Here is a 16,486-nt window from a genome sequence, read left to right as displayed (position 1 = left end):
TTTTGATTCGATTTGATTCTTTTCGATTCGTTTCGATTATTTTCCATTTGAATCGATTCGATTATTTTCGATTCGATTATTTTCAATTCAATTCGATTATTTTCGATTCGATTTGATTATTTTCGATTCAATTCTATTATTTTCTATTCGATTCGATTCTTTTGGTTTCCATTTATTTGATTGTTTTCGATTCTATTGATTTGATTAGATTATTTTCGATTCGATTCTCTTCGATTCCATTCTTTTCGATTCCATTCGATTCTATTCGATTCGATTCGATGATTCGATTAGATTATTATCGATTCGATTTGATTCGATTCTTTTCGATTCGATTCGATTATATTCGATTCGATTATTTTCGATTCGATTTGATAATTTTCGATTAATTTCGATTCAATTATTTTTTATTCGATTTGATTCTCTTTGATTCCATTCTTTTCGATTTGAATCCATTCGATTATTTTCGATTCGATTCTTTTATATTCGATTCGATTATTTTTGATTCGATTCGATTATTTTCGATTCAATTCGATTCAATTATTTTCGATTTGATTCAATTCGATGCGAATCGATTATTTTCGATTCGAATCGATTCGATTCTTTTCTATTGGATTCTTTTCGATTCGATTGGATTCTTTTCGATTCGATTGGATTATTTTCAATTCAGTTTGACTGGATTATTTTCTATTCGATTCGATGCGAATCGATTATTTTCGATTCAATTCGGTTTGATGCGATTATTTTCGATTCGATTCGAATCGATTCAATTAATTTCGATTTGACTCGATTACTTTCGATTCAATTCAATTCAATTTGATTATTTTCGATTCGATTTGATTGGATTGGATTCGATTATTTTCTTTTTTTAAAATTTTTTAAATTTATTTATGATAGGCACACAGTGAGAGAGAGAGAGGCAGAGACACAGGCAGAGGGAGAAGCAGGCTCCATGCACCGGGAGCCCGATGTGAGACTCGATCCCGGGTCTCCAGGATCGCACCCTGGGCCAAAGGCAGGCGCCAAACCGCTGCGCCACCCAGGGATCCCGGATTCGATTATTTTCAATTCGATCTGATTATTTTTCATTCGATCGATTCTTCTCAATTCGATTCGATTATTTTCAATTCGATTCGATTTGATTATTTTCGATTCAATTTGATCGATTTGGTTCAATTATTTTTTATTTGATTCGATTCGATTCGATTATTTTCCATTCGATAAGATTACTTTTGATTCGATTATTTTCGATTCGATTTCATTATTTTCAATTCAATTCAATTCGATTATTTTCGATTCGATTCAATGCAAATCGCTTATTTTCGATTAGATTCGATTCAATTTTTTTCGATTTGATTTGATTCGATTATTTTCATTTCGATTCAATTTGATTATTTTCATTTCGATTCAGTTCGATTTGATTCTATTATTTTCGATTCGATTTGTTTCATATCGATTCGAGTCGTTTTGATTCAATTCGATTATTTTCGATTTGAATCGATTCTTTTCGATTCGATTCTGTTCGATTCGGTTTGATATTTTCGATTTGAATCAACTCGATTCTTTTTGATTCGAGTATATAAGATTCAATTTGATTCTTTTCGATTCAATTCGATTCAATTCGATACGATTCTTTTCGATTGTATTTGATTCGATTCTTTTCGATTCTATTCGATTCGATTCTTTTTGATTCAATTCGATATGATTCGATTCTTTTCACTTACATTCGATACAATTCGATTCTTTTCGATTCGATTCTTTTCATTTTGATTCGATTCGTTTCGATGCTATTCAATTCCATTCGATTCGTTTCGATGCTAGTCAATTCGATTCTTTTCGATTCGATTCGATTCTTTTCGATTCGTTTAGATTCTTTTCGATGGATTTGATTCGATTCTTTTCTATTCGATTCGATACAATTCGATTCTTTTCGATTCGATTTGATTTGATTCTTTTGGGTTCTGTTCGATTTGATTCTTTTCAATTCAATTCGATATGAGTCAATTCTTTTCGATTCAATGATACCATTCAATTTTTTTCGATTCGATTCGATTCCTTTCTTTTCATTTCGATTCGATTCTTTTCGATTCGATTCGTTTCAATTCGATTCGATTATGTTCGATTGGATTCTTTTCGATTCAATTCAATTCGATACGATTCTTTTCGATTTGATTCGATTCATTTTGATTCGATTCGATTCTTTTCTATTCAATTAAATACGATTCTATTCTTTTTGATTCAATTCAATTTGATTCTTTTCGATTCGATACGATTTGATTCGATTCTTTTCGATTTGATTCCATTCAATTCGATCTTTTCGATCTATTCTATTCGATATTTTTCGTTTAGATTCGATTCTTTTTGATTCGATTCGATTCGATTCGAATATTTTCGTTTCGATTAGATTCTCTACAATTCGATTCTTTGGATTCGATTCAATTTGATTCTTTTTGATTCGATTCGATTCTTTTCAATTCGAATCAATTCAATACGATTCAATTACTTTTGATTCGATGAAATTTGATTCGATTTTTTCGAATCGATTTGATTCGATTCGATTATTTTCGATTCGACTCGATTTGATTCGATTCGATTATCGATTCCATTCAATTTCAATTATTCTCGATTCAATTCGATTTGATTTGATTATTTTTTATTCAATTCGATTCAATTATTTTCTATTCGATGTGATTCAATTCGATTTGATTCTTTTCGATTCAATCAATTCGATTTGATTCTTTTCAATTTGAATTGAATCTTTTCGATTTGATTGCATTCGATTCAATTCTTTTCGATTCGATTCGATTCAATTCTTTTCGATTCGATTCGATTCTTTTCAATACAATTCTATTCTTTTCGATTCGATTCGATTTGATTCTTTTCGATTTGATACGATTCGATTCTTTTTGATTCAATTCAATTCAGTTTGATTCTTTTCAATTCGATCTTTTCCATTTGATTCGATTCTTTCCGTTTCGATTCGATTCTTTTCGATTCGTTGCTTTTCGATTCAATTCGATTCTTTTCAATTCAATTCGATTCGATTCTTTTCGTTTCGATTTGATTCTTTTCTATTTTATTTGATTCGATTCATTTCAATTAGATTCGATACTGTTCGATTCGATTCTTTTCAATTCAATTCAATTGTAATCGATTCAATTCTTTTCGATTCAATTTGATTCGATTCGATACGATTCTTTTCGATTCGATTCTTTTCGGTTCTGTTCGATTCGATTCTTTTCAATTCACTTTGATTCGATTCTTTTCGATTCGATTCTTTTCGATTTGATATGATTCGATTCGTTTCGATTTTTTTCGATTCTTTTCAATTCGAATCTATTCGATTCTTTATGATTCAATTCGATTTGATTGATTCTTTTCGATTCGATTCGATTCGATTCTTTTCGTTTTGATTCGATTCGTTTCGATGCTATTCAATTCGATTCTTTTCGATTCGATTTGATTCTTTTCGATTCTATTAGATTTGATTCTTTTCTATTCATTTCGATTCTTTTCGATGCTATTCGATTAGATTCTTTTTGATTCGATTCGATACGATTTGATTCTTTTCGATTCGATTCGATTCCATGCTTTTCAGTTCTATTCGATTTGATTCTTTTCAATTCAATTAGATGATTCGATTCTTTTCGATTCAATTCGATACCATTCGATTCTTTTCGATTCAATTCAATTCGATTCTTTTCGATTCGATTCGATTTGATTACGATTTGATTCGATATAATTGGATTCTTTTCGTTTTGATTCGATTCTTTTCGATTCGATTCATTTCGATTTGATTCAATTCGATTCTTTGGATTCGATTCAATACTGTTTGATTCGATTTAATTCTTTTGGATTCAATTCGATTGGTTTCGATTCTCTTCAATTCGATTCAAATCTTTTCACTCTGCTTAGATTAGATTCTACTCTTTTCATTTCAAATCGATCGATTCTTTTTGATTCGACCTATTCGATTATTTTGATTCAGTTCGATTTGATTCAATTCTATTCGATTTGATTCGATTCTTTTCCATTCGATCTGATTAGATTCGTTTCAAATTTTTTCAATTCAATTCAATTTGAATCTATTCGATTCTTTTCGATTCAATTCGATTCAATTCAATTCTTTTCGATTCAATTAAATTCTATTCGACTCCATTAGATTTGATTCTTTTCGGTTCGATTCGATTCTTTTCGATTCAATTCAATTCGATTGAATTCTTTTCGATTCTATTCAATTCGATTCTTTTCGATTCGATTCGATTCTTTTCGATGCTATTCAATTTGATTCTTTTCGATTCAATTCGATACCATTCGATTCTTTTCGATTCGATTCGATTCGATTCTTTTCGATTCGATTTGATTGTTTACGATTTGATTCGATACAATTGGATTCTTTTCATTTCGATTCGATTCTTTTTGATTTGATTCGATTCTTTGCATTCGATTCTTTGCATTCGATTCTATACTGTTCGATTCGATTCAATTCTTTTGGATTCAGTTCGATTCATTTCAATTCTTTTCGATTCGATTCGAATCTTTTCACTTCGCTTCGATTTGATTCTACTCTATTCATTTCAAATCGATTCGATTCTTTTTGATTCGATCTATTTGATTATTTTTGATTCGGTTCGATTCGATTCAATTCTTTTCTATTTGATTTGATTCTTTTCCATTCGATCTGATTAGATTCGTTTCAAATTTTTTCAATTCGATTCGATTCGAATCCTTTTCAATTCGATTCTATTCTTTAAGGTTCAATTCGATTTTTTTGATTCAATTCGATTCTCTTCGATTCGATTTGAGTCGATTCTTTTAGATTCGAATCGACAGTTTTCTATTCTTTTCGATTCCTTTCGATTCGATTCTTTTCGATTCGATTCTTTTCGATTCGATTCGATTCTTTTAGATTCGATTCGATTCCTTTCGATTCAATTCGATTCGATTCTTTTCCACTCAATTCTTTTCCATTTGATTCGATTCTATTCCATTTGATTCGATATTTTCGATTCGATTCGATTCTTTTTTATTAGATTTTTTGATTCTTTTCTATTCAATTCGATTAGATTCTATTCAATTTGATTTGATTCTTTTCAATTTGATTTGATTCTTTTCGATTCGATTTTTTTTATTTCGATTTGATAGTTTTTGATTCGTTTCTTTTTGATTCGATTCGATTCGAATCTTACGATTCGAGTCTTTTCGATTCGAATTCCTTTCTTTTCCAAACGATTTGATTCGATTATTTTTTATTTGATTCGATTCTTTTCGATTCGATTCGATTTGATTTTTTTCGATGCGATTCAATTCGGTTCAATTTTTTTCGATTTGATTCGATAGTTTTCGATTCGTTTCTTCTCGATTTGATTCGATTTGAATCTTTCGATTCGATTCAATTCTTTTCAATTCGATTCGATTCGATTTGATTCTTTACACTTCCATTCGATTTGATTCTTTTATTCCGTGTGATTTGATTCGATTTTTTTCGAATCACGTCGATTCGATTGTTTTCGATTCGAGTCTTTTCAATTCGAATTCCTTTCTTTTCTAATGGATTTGATTTGATTCGATTCTTATCTATTCGATTCGATTCGAATCTTTCTATTCGAGTCTTTTTGATTTGAATTCCTTTCTTTTCGAATCGATTCGATTCCATTCTTTTCCATTCGATTCCATTCTTTTCGATTCGACTCTTCGATTCGATTATTTTGGATTCGATTCTTTTCGATTTGATTCGATTCTTTTCGATTCGATTATGTTCGATTCTTTTTGATTCAATTCGATTCGATTCTTTTCGATTCGATTCGATTCTCTTCAATTCGATTCTTTCTATGCTTTTCAATTCGATTCGATTTGATTATTTTCGATTCGATTCGATTCATTTTGATTCGTTTTTTTCTAAACGATTTGATTCTTTTCGATTCCACTCCTTTCGACTCGATTCATTTGGATTCGATTCTTTTCGATTCGATTAGATACGATTCTTTTCGATTCCATTCAATTCGATTCGAAACTCTTCGATTAAATTCTTTTCAATTCGATTTGATTGTTTTCGGTTCGATTCGATTTAATTCTTTTTTATTCGATTCGATTCTTTTCGATTCGATTTGATTTTTTTCTGTTCGTTTTTTATTTGATTTATTTCAATTATTTTTGATTCGATTCGATTCGATTCGATTCTTTTCCATACGATTCGACTCTTTTTGATTTGTTTCGAATCAATTCGATCCCTTTCGTTTCGATTTGATTTATTTCGATTCGATACGATTTTTTCATTTCGATATGATAGTTTTTGATTCGTTTCCTTTCAATTCGATTTGATTCGATTCGATTGTTTTCAGTTCGATTCAATTTAATTCTTTTCAATTCGATTCTTTTCCATTCAATTCAATATTTTCAATACAATTTTTATTAGATTCTTTTCTTTTCGATTTGATTCGATTCTTTTCGATTTCATTTGATTCTTTTCTATTCATACGATTCGATTCAATCCTTTTCGATTCGATTCGATTCGATTTTTTTCGTTTTGATTCGATAGTTTTTTATTCGTTACTTTTTTATTTGATTTGATTCGAATCTTACGATTCGAGTTTTTTCTATTCGAATTCCTTTCTTTTCCAAACGATTTGATTCGATTCGATTCTTTTCGATTCGATTCCATTGGATTTTTTTTGGATGCGATTCGATTCGATTCGATTTTTTTCAATTTGATTCGATTGTTTTCGATTCATTTCTTTTCAATTTGATTCGATTCGAATCAAATGTGTCGACTCGATTCTTTTCGATTCGATTCGATTCTTTTTGATTCGATTCTTTTCTTTTTTTTAATTTTTTTATTTTTTATTTATGATAGGCACACAGTGAGAGAGAGAGAGAGAGAGGCAGAGACGCAGGCAGAGGGAGAAGCAGGCTCCATGCACCAGGAGCCCGACGTGGGATTCGATCCCGGGTCTCCAGGATCACGCCCTGGGCCAAAGGCAGGCGCTAAACCGCTGCGCCACCCAGGGATCCCGATTCGATTCTTTTCGATTCGATTTGATTCTTTACATTTCCATTCGATTCGATTCTTTTGATTCCATGCGATTCGATTTGATTTTTTTTAATCGATTCGATTTGATTCTTTTCGATTCGAGTCTTTTCGATTCAAATTCCTTTCTTTTCGAATCGATTTGATTCAATTCTTTTCTATTTGATTCGATATGATCTTTTCAATTCAATTCTATTCTATTCTTTTAGATTTAGATTAGATTCGTTTTTTTCAATTTGATTCGATACTTTTTGATTCGATTCCTTTCGATTGGAGTCAATTCTTTTCGATCCGATTCGATTTGAATCTATTCGATTCGATTCCTTTCAATTCGATTCTTTTTGATTTGAATCAATTCGGTTCTTTTTGATTCGATTCTTTTCAGTTCAAATCGATTTTTGTGATTTGATTCGATTCTTTTTCATTCGATTTGTTTCGATTCTTTTAGATTGGATTTGATTTGATTCAATTCTTTTTTATTTGATTTGATTTGATTCTTTTCGATTTGAATCGTTTGGATTCGATTCTTTTTTATTCAATTCGCTTCAATTCTTTCGATTTGATTCGATTCGATCAATTCAATTCGATACTTTTCGATTCGATTTGATACTTTTTTATTTGACTTTTTCGATTCTTTTCCATTTGATTCGATTTGATTCGATTTCGATTCGATTCGTTTCTTTTATATTCGATTTGATTCGATTCGATCCTTTTTGATTCAATTCCATTCTTTTCGATTCGACTCGATTTGAATCTATTCTATTCGATTCTTTACAATTCGATTCTTTTCTATTTGATTCAATTCAGTTCTTTTCAATTCGATTCGATTTGATTCTTTTCGATTCGGGTCTTTTCGATTCGAATTCCATTCTTTTCTAATCGATTTGATTCGATTCGATTCTTTTCTATTCGATTCGATATGATCTTTTCAATTCGATTCGATTCGATTCAATTCTTTTAGATTAGATTCGATTCGTTTTTTTCAATTCGATTCGATACTTTTCGATTCGATTCTTTTCGTTTCGAGTCAATTCTTTTCGACTCGATTCGATTTGAATCTATTCGATTAGATTCCTTTCAATTAGATTCTTTTTGATTCGATTCATTTCTTTTCAATTTGATTTTTTCTATTCGATTCTTTTTTATTTGATTTGTTTCAATTATTTTCGATTCGATTCGATTCGATTCTTTTCAATTCGATTTGATTCGATCCTTTTTGTTTAGATTCTAGTCGATTTTTTTGGTTTCGATACGATAGTTTTCGAATTGTTCTTTCCGATTCTATTTGATGCGATTTTTTTTGTTTCGATTCGATTCGAATCTTTTCGATTCGATCCGATTCTTTTCTATTCGATTTGATTCGATTCAATCCTTTTCGATTCGATTCGATTCGATTCTTTTCGATTCGATTCGATTCTTATATTCGAATCGATTCGATCTTTTTCGATTCGATTCTCTTCGATTCGATTTGATTCGATTTTTCCATTTCCATTTGATAGTTTTCTATTCGTTTCTTTTCTATTCGATTCGATTCTTTTCGATTCGATTTGATTCGATTCGAATCTTTCTATTCGAGTGGTTTTGATTTGAATTCCTTTCTTTTTGAATCGATTCAATTCCTTTCGATTTGATTCGATTCAATTCTTTTTGATTCGATTCGATTTGATTCGATTATTTTCACTTCCATTAGATTCGATTCTTTTGATTCAGTGTGATTCGATTCAATTATTTTCGATTCCATTCGATTCGAATCTTTCTATTCGAGTGGTTTTGATTCGAATTTCTTTCTTTTTGAATCGATTTGATTTGATTCTTTTTGATTTGATTCGATTCGATTCTTTTTTATTCTATTTGATTCTTTTTGATTCGATTCAATTCTTTTCGAGTCGATTCGAATCAATTCATTTTTTCAAATCGATTCGATTCTTTTCGATTCGACTCTGATTCGATTCGATTATGATTCGAGTCTCTTCGATTCGATCCTTTTCGATTCAATTCGATTCGATTCTTTTCGATTCGATTCGATTCTTTTCTATTCTTTTCAATTCGATTCAGTTCAATTATTTTCGATTCGATTCGATTCTTTTTGATTCGTTTCTTTTCGATTCGATTCTTTTCGATTCAATTCTTTCTGATTCATTTCGAATCGATTTGATCCTTTTCAATTCGATTCGATTCGATTTTTTTCGATTTGATATGATTTTTTACGTTTCGATATGATAGTTTCGATTCGTTTCTTTTCGATTCTATTCGATTCGATTCTTTTTGTTTCGATTCGATTTGATTCGAATCTTACTATTCGAGTCTTTCGATTCGAATTCCTTTCTTTTAGTATTGATTCGATTAGATTCTTTTCGATTTCATTCAATTAGTTTTGATTCTTTTCAATTTGATTCGTTTCAGTTGTTATGATTCGATTTGATTTGATTATTTTCGTTTCTTTCCGATTCGATTCGATTCATTTCGATTGGATTTGATTCTTTTCGATTCAATTTGATTTGATTCTTTTCGATTCGATCCGATTCTTTTCTATTCGATTTGATTCGATTCGATCCTTTTCAATTCGATCGATTCTTTTCGATTCGATTCGATTCTTTTCTATTCGATTCGATTCTATCCTTTTCGACTCGATTCATTTTGATTCGATTGGATTCGATTCGATAATTTTCACTTCCATTGATTTTGATTCTTTTGATTCGGTGCGATTTGATTCGATTTTTTTTATTTGATTCTACTCGTTTCTTTTCAATTCGACTCTCTTCTATTCAAATTTCTTTCTTTTCGAATCAATTTGATTCGATTCTTTTCGATTTGATTCGATTCTTTTCGATTTGATTCTATTCTTTTCGATTTGATTTGATTCTTTTCGATTCAATTCAATTCGATTCTTTTCGATTCGATTCTTTTTTATTTGATTTGATTTGATTCGATCCTTTTCGATTCGATTTGAATCTTTTCGATTTGATTTGATTCTTTTCGATTCAATTCAATTCGATTCTTTTCGATTCGATTCTTTTTTATTTGATTTGATTTGATTCGATCCTTTTCGATTCGATTTGAATCTTTTCGATTTGATTTGATTCTTTTCTATTCGATACAATTCGATTCAATCCTTTTCGATTCGATTATTTTCGATTCGATTCGATTCTTATATTCAATTTGATTCGATTTTTTCGATTCGATACGATTCTATTCGATTCTATTCGATTCGATTTTTTCCGTATCCATTCGATAGTTTTCTATTCCTTTCTTTTCTATTCGATTCGATTCGATTCGAATCTTTCTATTCGAGTGTTTTTTATTTGAATTCCTTTCTTTTCGAATCGATTCGATTCGATTCTTTTCGATTCGATTCGATTCTTTTTGATTCAATTCGATTTGATTCTTTTTGATTCAATTCGATTCAATTCGATTATTTTCACTTCCATTAGATTCGATTCTTTTGATTCAGTGTGATTCGATTCTATTTTTTCTGATTCGATTCGATTCTTTTTGATTCGAATCTCTTCGACTTGAATTTCTTTTCGAATCGATTTAATTCGGTTCTTTTCAATTTGATTCGATTCGATTCTTTTCGATTCGATTCGATTCGATTCTTTTCGATTTGATTTGATTTTTTTCGATTAGATTTGATTCTTTTCGATAAGATTCGATTCTTTTCTATTCAATTTGATTCAATTCGATCCTTTTCGATTCGATTCAATTCTTTTCGTTTTGATTTGATTATTTTCTATTTGATACAATTAGATTCGATCCTTTTCTTTTCGATTCGATTCTCTTCGATTCGATTCAATTCTCTTCGATTCGATTTTTTTAATTTACATTCGATAGTTTTCTATTCGTTTCTTTTCCACTTGATTGAATTCTATTCTTTTCGATTTGATTCGATTCAATTCGAATCTTTCTGTTCGAAAGTTTTTTTTTTCTGTTCGAAAGTTTTTGATTTGAATTCCTTTCTTTTCGAATCGATTCAATTCTATTCCTTTCGATTTGATTCGATTCGATTCTTTTTGATTCGATTCGATTTGATTCGATTATTTTCACTTCCATTAGATTCGATTCTTTTGATTCGGTGCGATTCGATTAGATTTTTTTCGATTCGAATCTTTTCGATTCGATTCTTTTCAATTCGAATGTCTTTCTTTTCAAATCGGTATGATTCGATTCTTTTTGATTCGATTCGATTCTTTTCAATTCGATTCGATTCTTTTCTAGTCTCTTAGATTCGGTTTATTCGAACCATTTCGATTCTTTTCGATTCGACTCTTTGATTCGATTATTTTGAATTCGATTCTTTTCAATTCGATTTGATTCTTTTTGATTCAATTTGATTCTTTTCAATTCGATTTGATTCGATTATTTTGGATTCGATTCGATTCAATTCGATTCATTTCTTTCTAAACGATTCGATTCTTTTCCATTCCACTCCTTTGGACTCAATTCATTTGGATTCGATTATTTTTGATTCGATTAGATTCGATTCTTTTTGACTCATTCCGATTTGATTCTATTTAATTCATTTTTTTGATTCTATTCGAATGTTTTCGGTTCGATTAGATTCTTTTCGATTCAATTCGATTCGATTCGAATCTCTTCGATTCAAATGTTTTCGATTGGATTCGATTGGATTCGATTGTTTTCGATTCGATTTGATTCAATTCTTTTCAATTTGATTTGATTCTTTTCGATTCGATTCAATTTTTTTCTATTTGATTCTTTTTATTTTATTTGTTTCGATTATTTTCTTTTTTTTAATTTTTATTTATTTATGATAGTAACAGAGAGACAGAGAGAGAGAGAGAGGCAGAGACACAGGCAGAGGGAGAAGCAAGCTCCATGCACCGGGAGCCTGACGTGGGATTCGATCCCGGGTCTCCAGGATCGCGCCCTGGGCCAAAGGCAGGCGCCAAACCGCTGCGCCACCCAGGGTTCCCTGTTTCGATTATTTTCTATTCGATTCGATTTGATTCTTTTCGATTCGATTCGATTCTTTTTGATTCGTTTTGAATTGATTAGATACTTTTCAATTCAATTCGATTCGATTTTTTTTAATTCGATATGATTTTTTTATTTTCGATATGATAGTTTTCGATTAGTTTCTTTTTGATTGTATTCGATTCGATACTTTTTGTTTCAATTCGATTTGATTCTAATCTTTCGATTCGAGTCTTTTCGATTCGAATTCCTTTCTTTTAGAATCGATTCGATTCTATTCTTTTCGATTTGATTCAATTCAATTCGTTTTTTCTGAAGCAATTCAATTATTTTTGATTCTACTCTTTTCGATTAGATTCATTTGGATTCGATACTTTTCGATTCGATTAGATTCGATTATTTCCGATTCAATTCTATTCGATTATATTTGATTCGTTTCTTTTTGATTCCATTCAAATCTTTTCGGTTCGATTAAATTCTTTTCGATTCAATTCGATTTGATTCGAAATACTTCGATTGAATTCTATTCGATTCGATTATTTTCGATTCGATTCGATTCGATTTGAATCTTTTCAATTCGATTCAATTCATTTCATTTCGATTTGATTTTTTCCATTCGATTCCTTTTTATTTGATTTGTTTCAATTATTTTCTATTCGATTCGATTCTTTTTTTTTAAACCACAGAATATATTTAATTCAAATTAAACATGAAACTAAAATAATGTTCGGCCCTTATCAAGTAGCAATTACATTGTTAAAAAAAAAGAACAGTACATTTCTTTCTACATTCAGGCAATCCAACAAGGCACAAGTCACATCCAGTTTGCTGAGGTGACAGACCCAGCAGTCAACATCGATACTCTTGGTTTTCAGGGGGTCGGGGAGGCACGACCATACTTCATACAAAAAGATTCTGCAGCAATTGTGAAAGAGAGGAACCTCCTCCTAATCTATAAGAATGAGAGTCCAAGTAGCAGGAAGTAGGAGATTTGCATAATGAATGTATTTTATTAAATAGACAGTAAACGTGTTCCTGCTTTTTCATTCCAGATTGCCTTTTGTGTCACCCACCTTGATGGCAGTGGCAAAGCTTCCTACACATGTCTCAGCGATAATACTCTTTCCATTATAGGTACTTTTTTCTTTTTCTTTCTTTTTAATTTTTTTTGGCATGATATCTTTCCCAAGTAAAGAAAGCCAACTTCTTCAAGACACAGGTCATTCAGCTTAAAGTGTCACCCTCCAACTTCTCCTCAGGCTGCGGGGAGGTACAAGCCACAAGCTCAATCCAAAGGAGTGTGCATGCCTTGGAGGCAGGGGTCTGCTAGGCGCAAAACTGACAAGGAAGACACTTGGTTCTCACCTCGCTACTGTACCGCATACAACGAAATGCTGTGGAAGCAGACCGTACAGGCAGTCAGGATGGCCGAGGTAAAGACCATGAGCTCAACTCTCAAACTGTGTATGCTTTGCAGGCCGATGTCTGCTAGGCACTTATTCAGGGGAGCTACAACTGAGCTACACTCCAACTGAACAAGGACGTTGGCAATCGCTGTGTTGAACTCAGATACACGAGAGTGCAGGCCTGTCACTTCCACAAGATTTTCACAAAACCCCTTCCAGCACCTCATGTACTTATGCTACGACCAATGTCTACAGGCGGTCGGGATGCGGGAAGGTTCTGCCCTGACCTCAGCTCTCACAAGGAAGCATGCCTAGAAGCCAGCTTTCAACCAGCTGCGTTCTCATGGCAGTGAGAACGCAGCAGTATTCTGAGTCAGGAGGTTCCGAGGTTACCACTCTCCTGCACCTGGACATACCCTCCAGGTCTGCATTGTTCCACTTGTGTCTCAGAAGCCTCTGACAAACGTCTATGGTGAAGAAGTTGGAAACTCATTCTGCAGGCAGTGTGGAACTGTGAGGGACTGAGCGTGAGCTCAACTCTCAGAAGTAAGTTGCCTTTGGACAGGGCGTTCATCTAGCTTCTCCCCTACGGAACTTAGTATTTAGCACCAGTCTCAGACAGAAGTTACTAGGAAATCGCTGGGTTGAGCTTGGAGGCACTTGTCTGGTGTGCCGGGACATTCCGCTTACCTCTCACAACACTTCAGTCACGCATCGAGCCTAGGCCTGTCTGCAGCGAAGTGTACCTGCAGGCAGGATGTGGGAAGTACAGGCCATAAGCTCAACACTCAAAAGTGTGTACGCCTGGGAGGCAGATGTCTGCTATCCACTCGTACATGGGAGGTAGAAACTAGCTACACTCTGATAGCAGAAGGCCGTTGGAAATCGCTGTATTCAACTCAGATACGCGTGAGTTCAGGCCCAACGCTTCCACATGCTTTCCTCACCACGTCTCCCAGCACCTAACATAAGGATGTTAGCCTCCACGTCTACAGTCTGGCAGGATGCGGGAGGGGTCCTGCCCTGAGCTCTGCTCTCAAAAGGAAGCATGCCTGCAAGCTAGCTTTCCACTAGCTGAGTTGTTATGGCCGTGAAAAAGAAGCAGCATTGTAAGTCAGGACGTTCCGTCAATACCGCTCTACCACCCCTGGAGACACAAACATTGAAGACTGCACCTTGGCCCTTGCGTCCCACGAGCTTCTGACAAACAAGTCTAGTGAGGATATTCGTAACTCCATGTGCAGGCAGTGTGGAACTGGGAAGTCCCGCGTGTCAGCTCACCTCACAGGAGGAAGTTCCCCAGAGAGATAGCTTTCAACAAGGTACTCGGGTTTGGAAGTTAGTATGCAGCTCCCTTCTGAGGGAGGAATTGCTCAGAAGTCGCTGGATTGAGCTAAGGGTCACTTGCCGCTCACAAAGCTTGCGTCCCGTATCGAACGAAATCCTTTGGAAGCGAAGCATACAGGCGGTCAACGTGGGGGAGGTACAAACCATAAGCTCAATCCAAAGGAGCGTGCATGCCTTGGAGGCAGCCGTCTGCTGGGCGCGAAACTGACAAGGCAGACACTTGGTTCTCACTTCGCTACTGTAACGCATACAACGAAATGCTGTGGAAGCAGACCGTACAGGCAGTCAGGATGGCCGAGGTAAAGACCATGAGCTCAACTCTCAAACTGTGTGTGCGCTGCAGGCTGATGTCTGCTAGGTACTTATTCAGGGGAGCTAGAACCGAGCTACACTCCCACTGAACAAGGACGTTGGCAATCGCTGTATTGAACTCAGATACACGAGAGTGCAGGCCTGTCACTTCCACAGGCTTTTCACACAACCCCTTTCAGCACCTAACATAAGGATGCTAGGACCTATGTCTACAGGTAGTTAGGATGCAGCACCTAACATAAGCATATTAGCAGTTACATCTACGCGCAGGCTGGATGAGTGAAGGTCCTGACCTGATCTTAGCTCTCAAAAGGAAGCATGCATAAAAACCAGCTATCTACTAGCTCTTTCTGATGGCTTTGTGTTCGTGGCAGCATTGTAACGCGGTACGCTTACAATGAATACCGCTCTAATGCACCTGGAGACACAACCATTGAAGCCTGCAGCTGAAAACATGTCTAGTGAGGATGTACATTACTACATCTGTAGGCAGTTTGGAACTGGGAAGGACGGCGTTTCAGTTCTTCTCACAGAAGGAAATTCCCCAGAGAGAGAGCTTTCAGCTAGGTTTCAGGTTTGGAAGTTAGTATGTAGCTCCCATCTGAGGGAGCAATTCCTCAGAAGTTGCTGGATTGAACTAAGACACATTTGCCTCTCGCAAAACTTGGGTCCCGTATTGAACGAAATCCTTTGGAAGCGAGGCGTACAGGCGTTAAGCATGTGGGAGATTCAATTCCTAAACTCAATCTAAAGGAGTGTGCATGCCTTGGAGGCAGCTGTCAGCTAGGAGCAAAATTGACAAGGCAGACACTTGGTTCTCACTCCGCTACTTCCCGATACAATGAGATGCTGTGGAAGCAGAACGTACAGGCCATAAGCTCAACTCTCAGAAGTGTGTATGCTTTGCAGGCTGATGTATGCTAGACACATATCGAGGCGAGGTATACACGAGCTACACTCTAATTGAACAAGGACGTGGCAATCGCTGTATTGAAGTCAGATTCACGTGAGTACACCCCTGACACTTCCACTTGCATTTCTCTAACCTCTCACTTCACCTAACATAAGGATGTTAGCAGCCGTGACTACGAGCAGGCAGAAGGCGGGAGGGTCCTGCCCTGAGCTCAGCTTTCAAAACGAGGCATGCCCCGAAGCCAGTTTTCTACTAACTGCGTTCTGATGGCCATGGGAAGTGGCATCATTGTAATTCTGGATGTTCCATGAATACCAATTTACTGCACCTGAGGACACAACCTTGAAGCCTGCAGCTTGCCCCTTGTGTCCCATGAGCTTCTAACAAACATGTCTAGTGAGGATGTTCGTAACTTTATCTGCAGGCAGTGAGGAACTGGGAAGGACCGTTTCAACTCATCTCTGAGAGGGATGTTCTGCAGAGAGAGAGCTTTCAGCTAGTTATTCAGGTTTGGAAGTTAGTATGTAGCTCCCATCTGAGGGAGGAATT

The sequence above is a fragment of the Canis aureus genome, chromosome 11, assembly GCF_053574225.1.
Source record: "Canis aureus isolate CA01 chromosome 11, VMU_Caureus_v.1.0, whole genome shotgun sequence".
Classification (NCBI taxonomy): domain Eukaryota; kingdom Metazoa; phylum Chordata; class Mammalia; order Carnivora; family Canidae; genus Canis; species Canis aureus.
The sequence above is the reverse complement of the archived record's forward strand: the minus strand, read 5'-3'. Positions refer to the sequence as shown.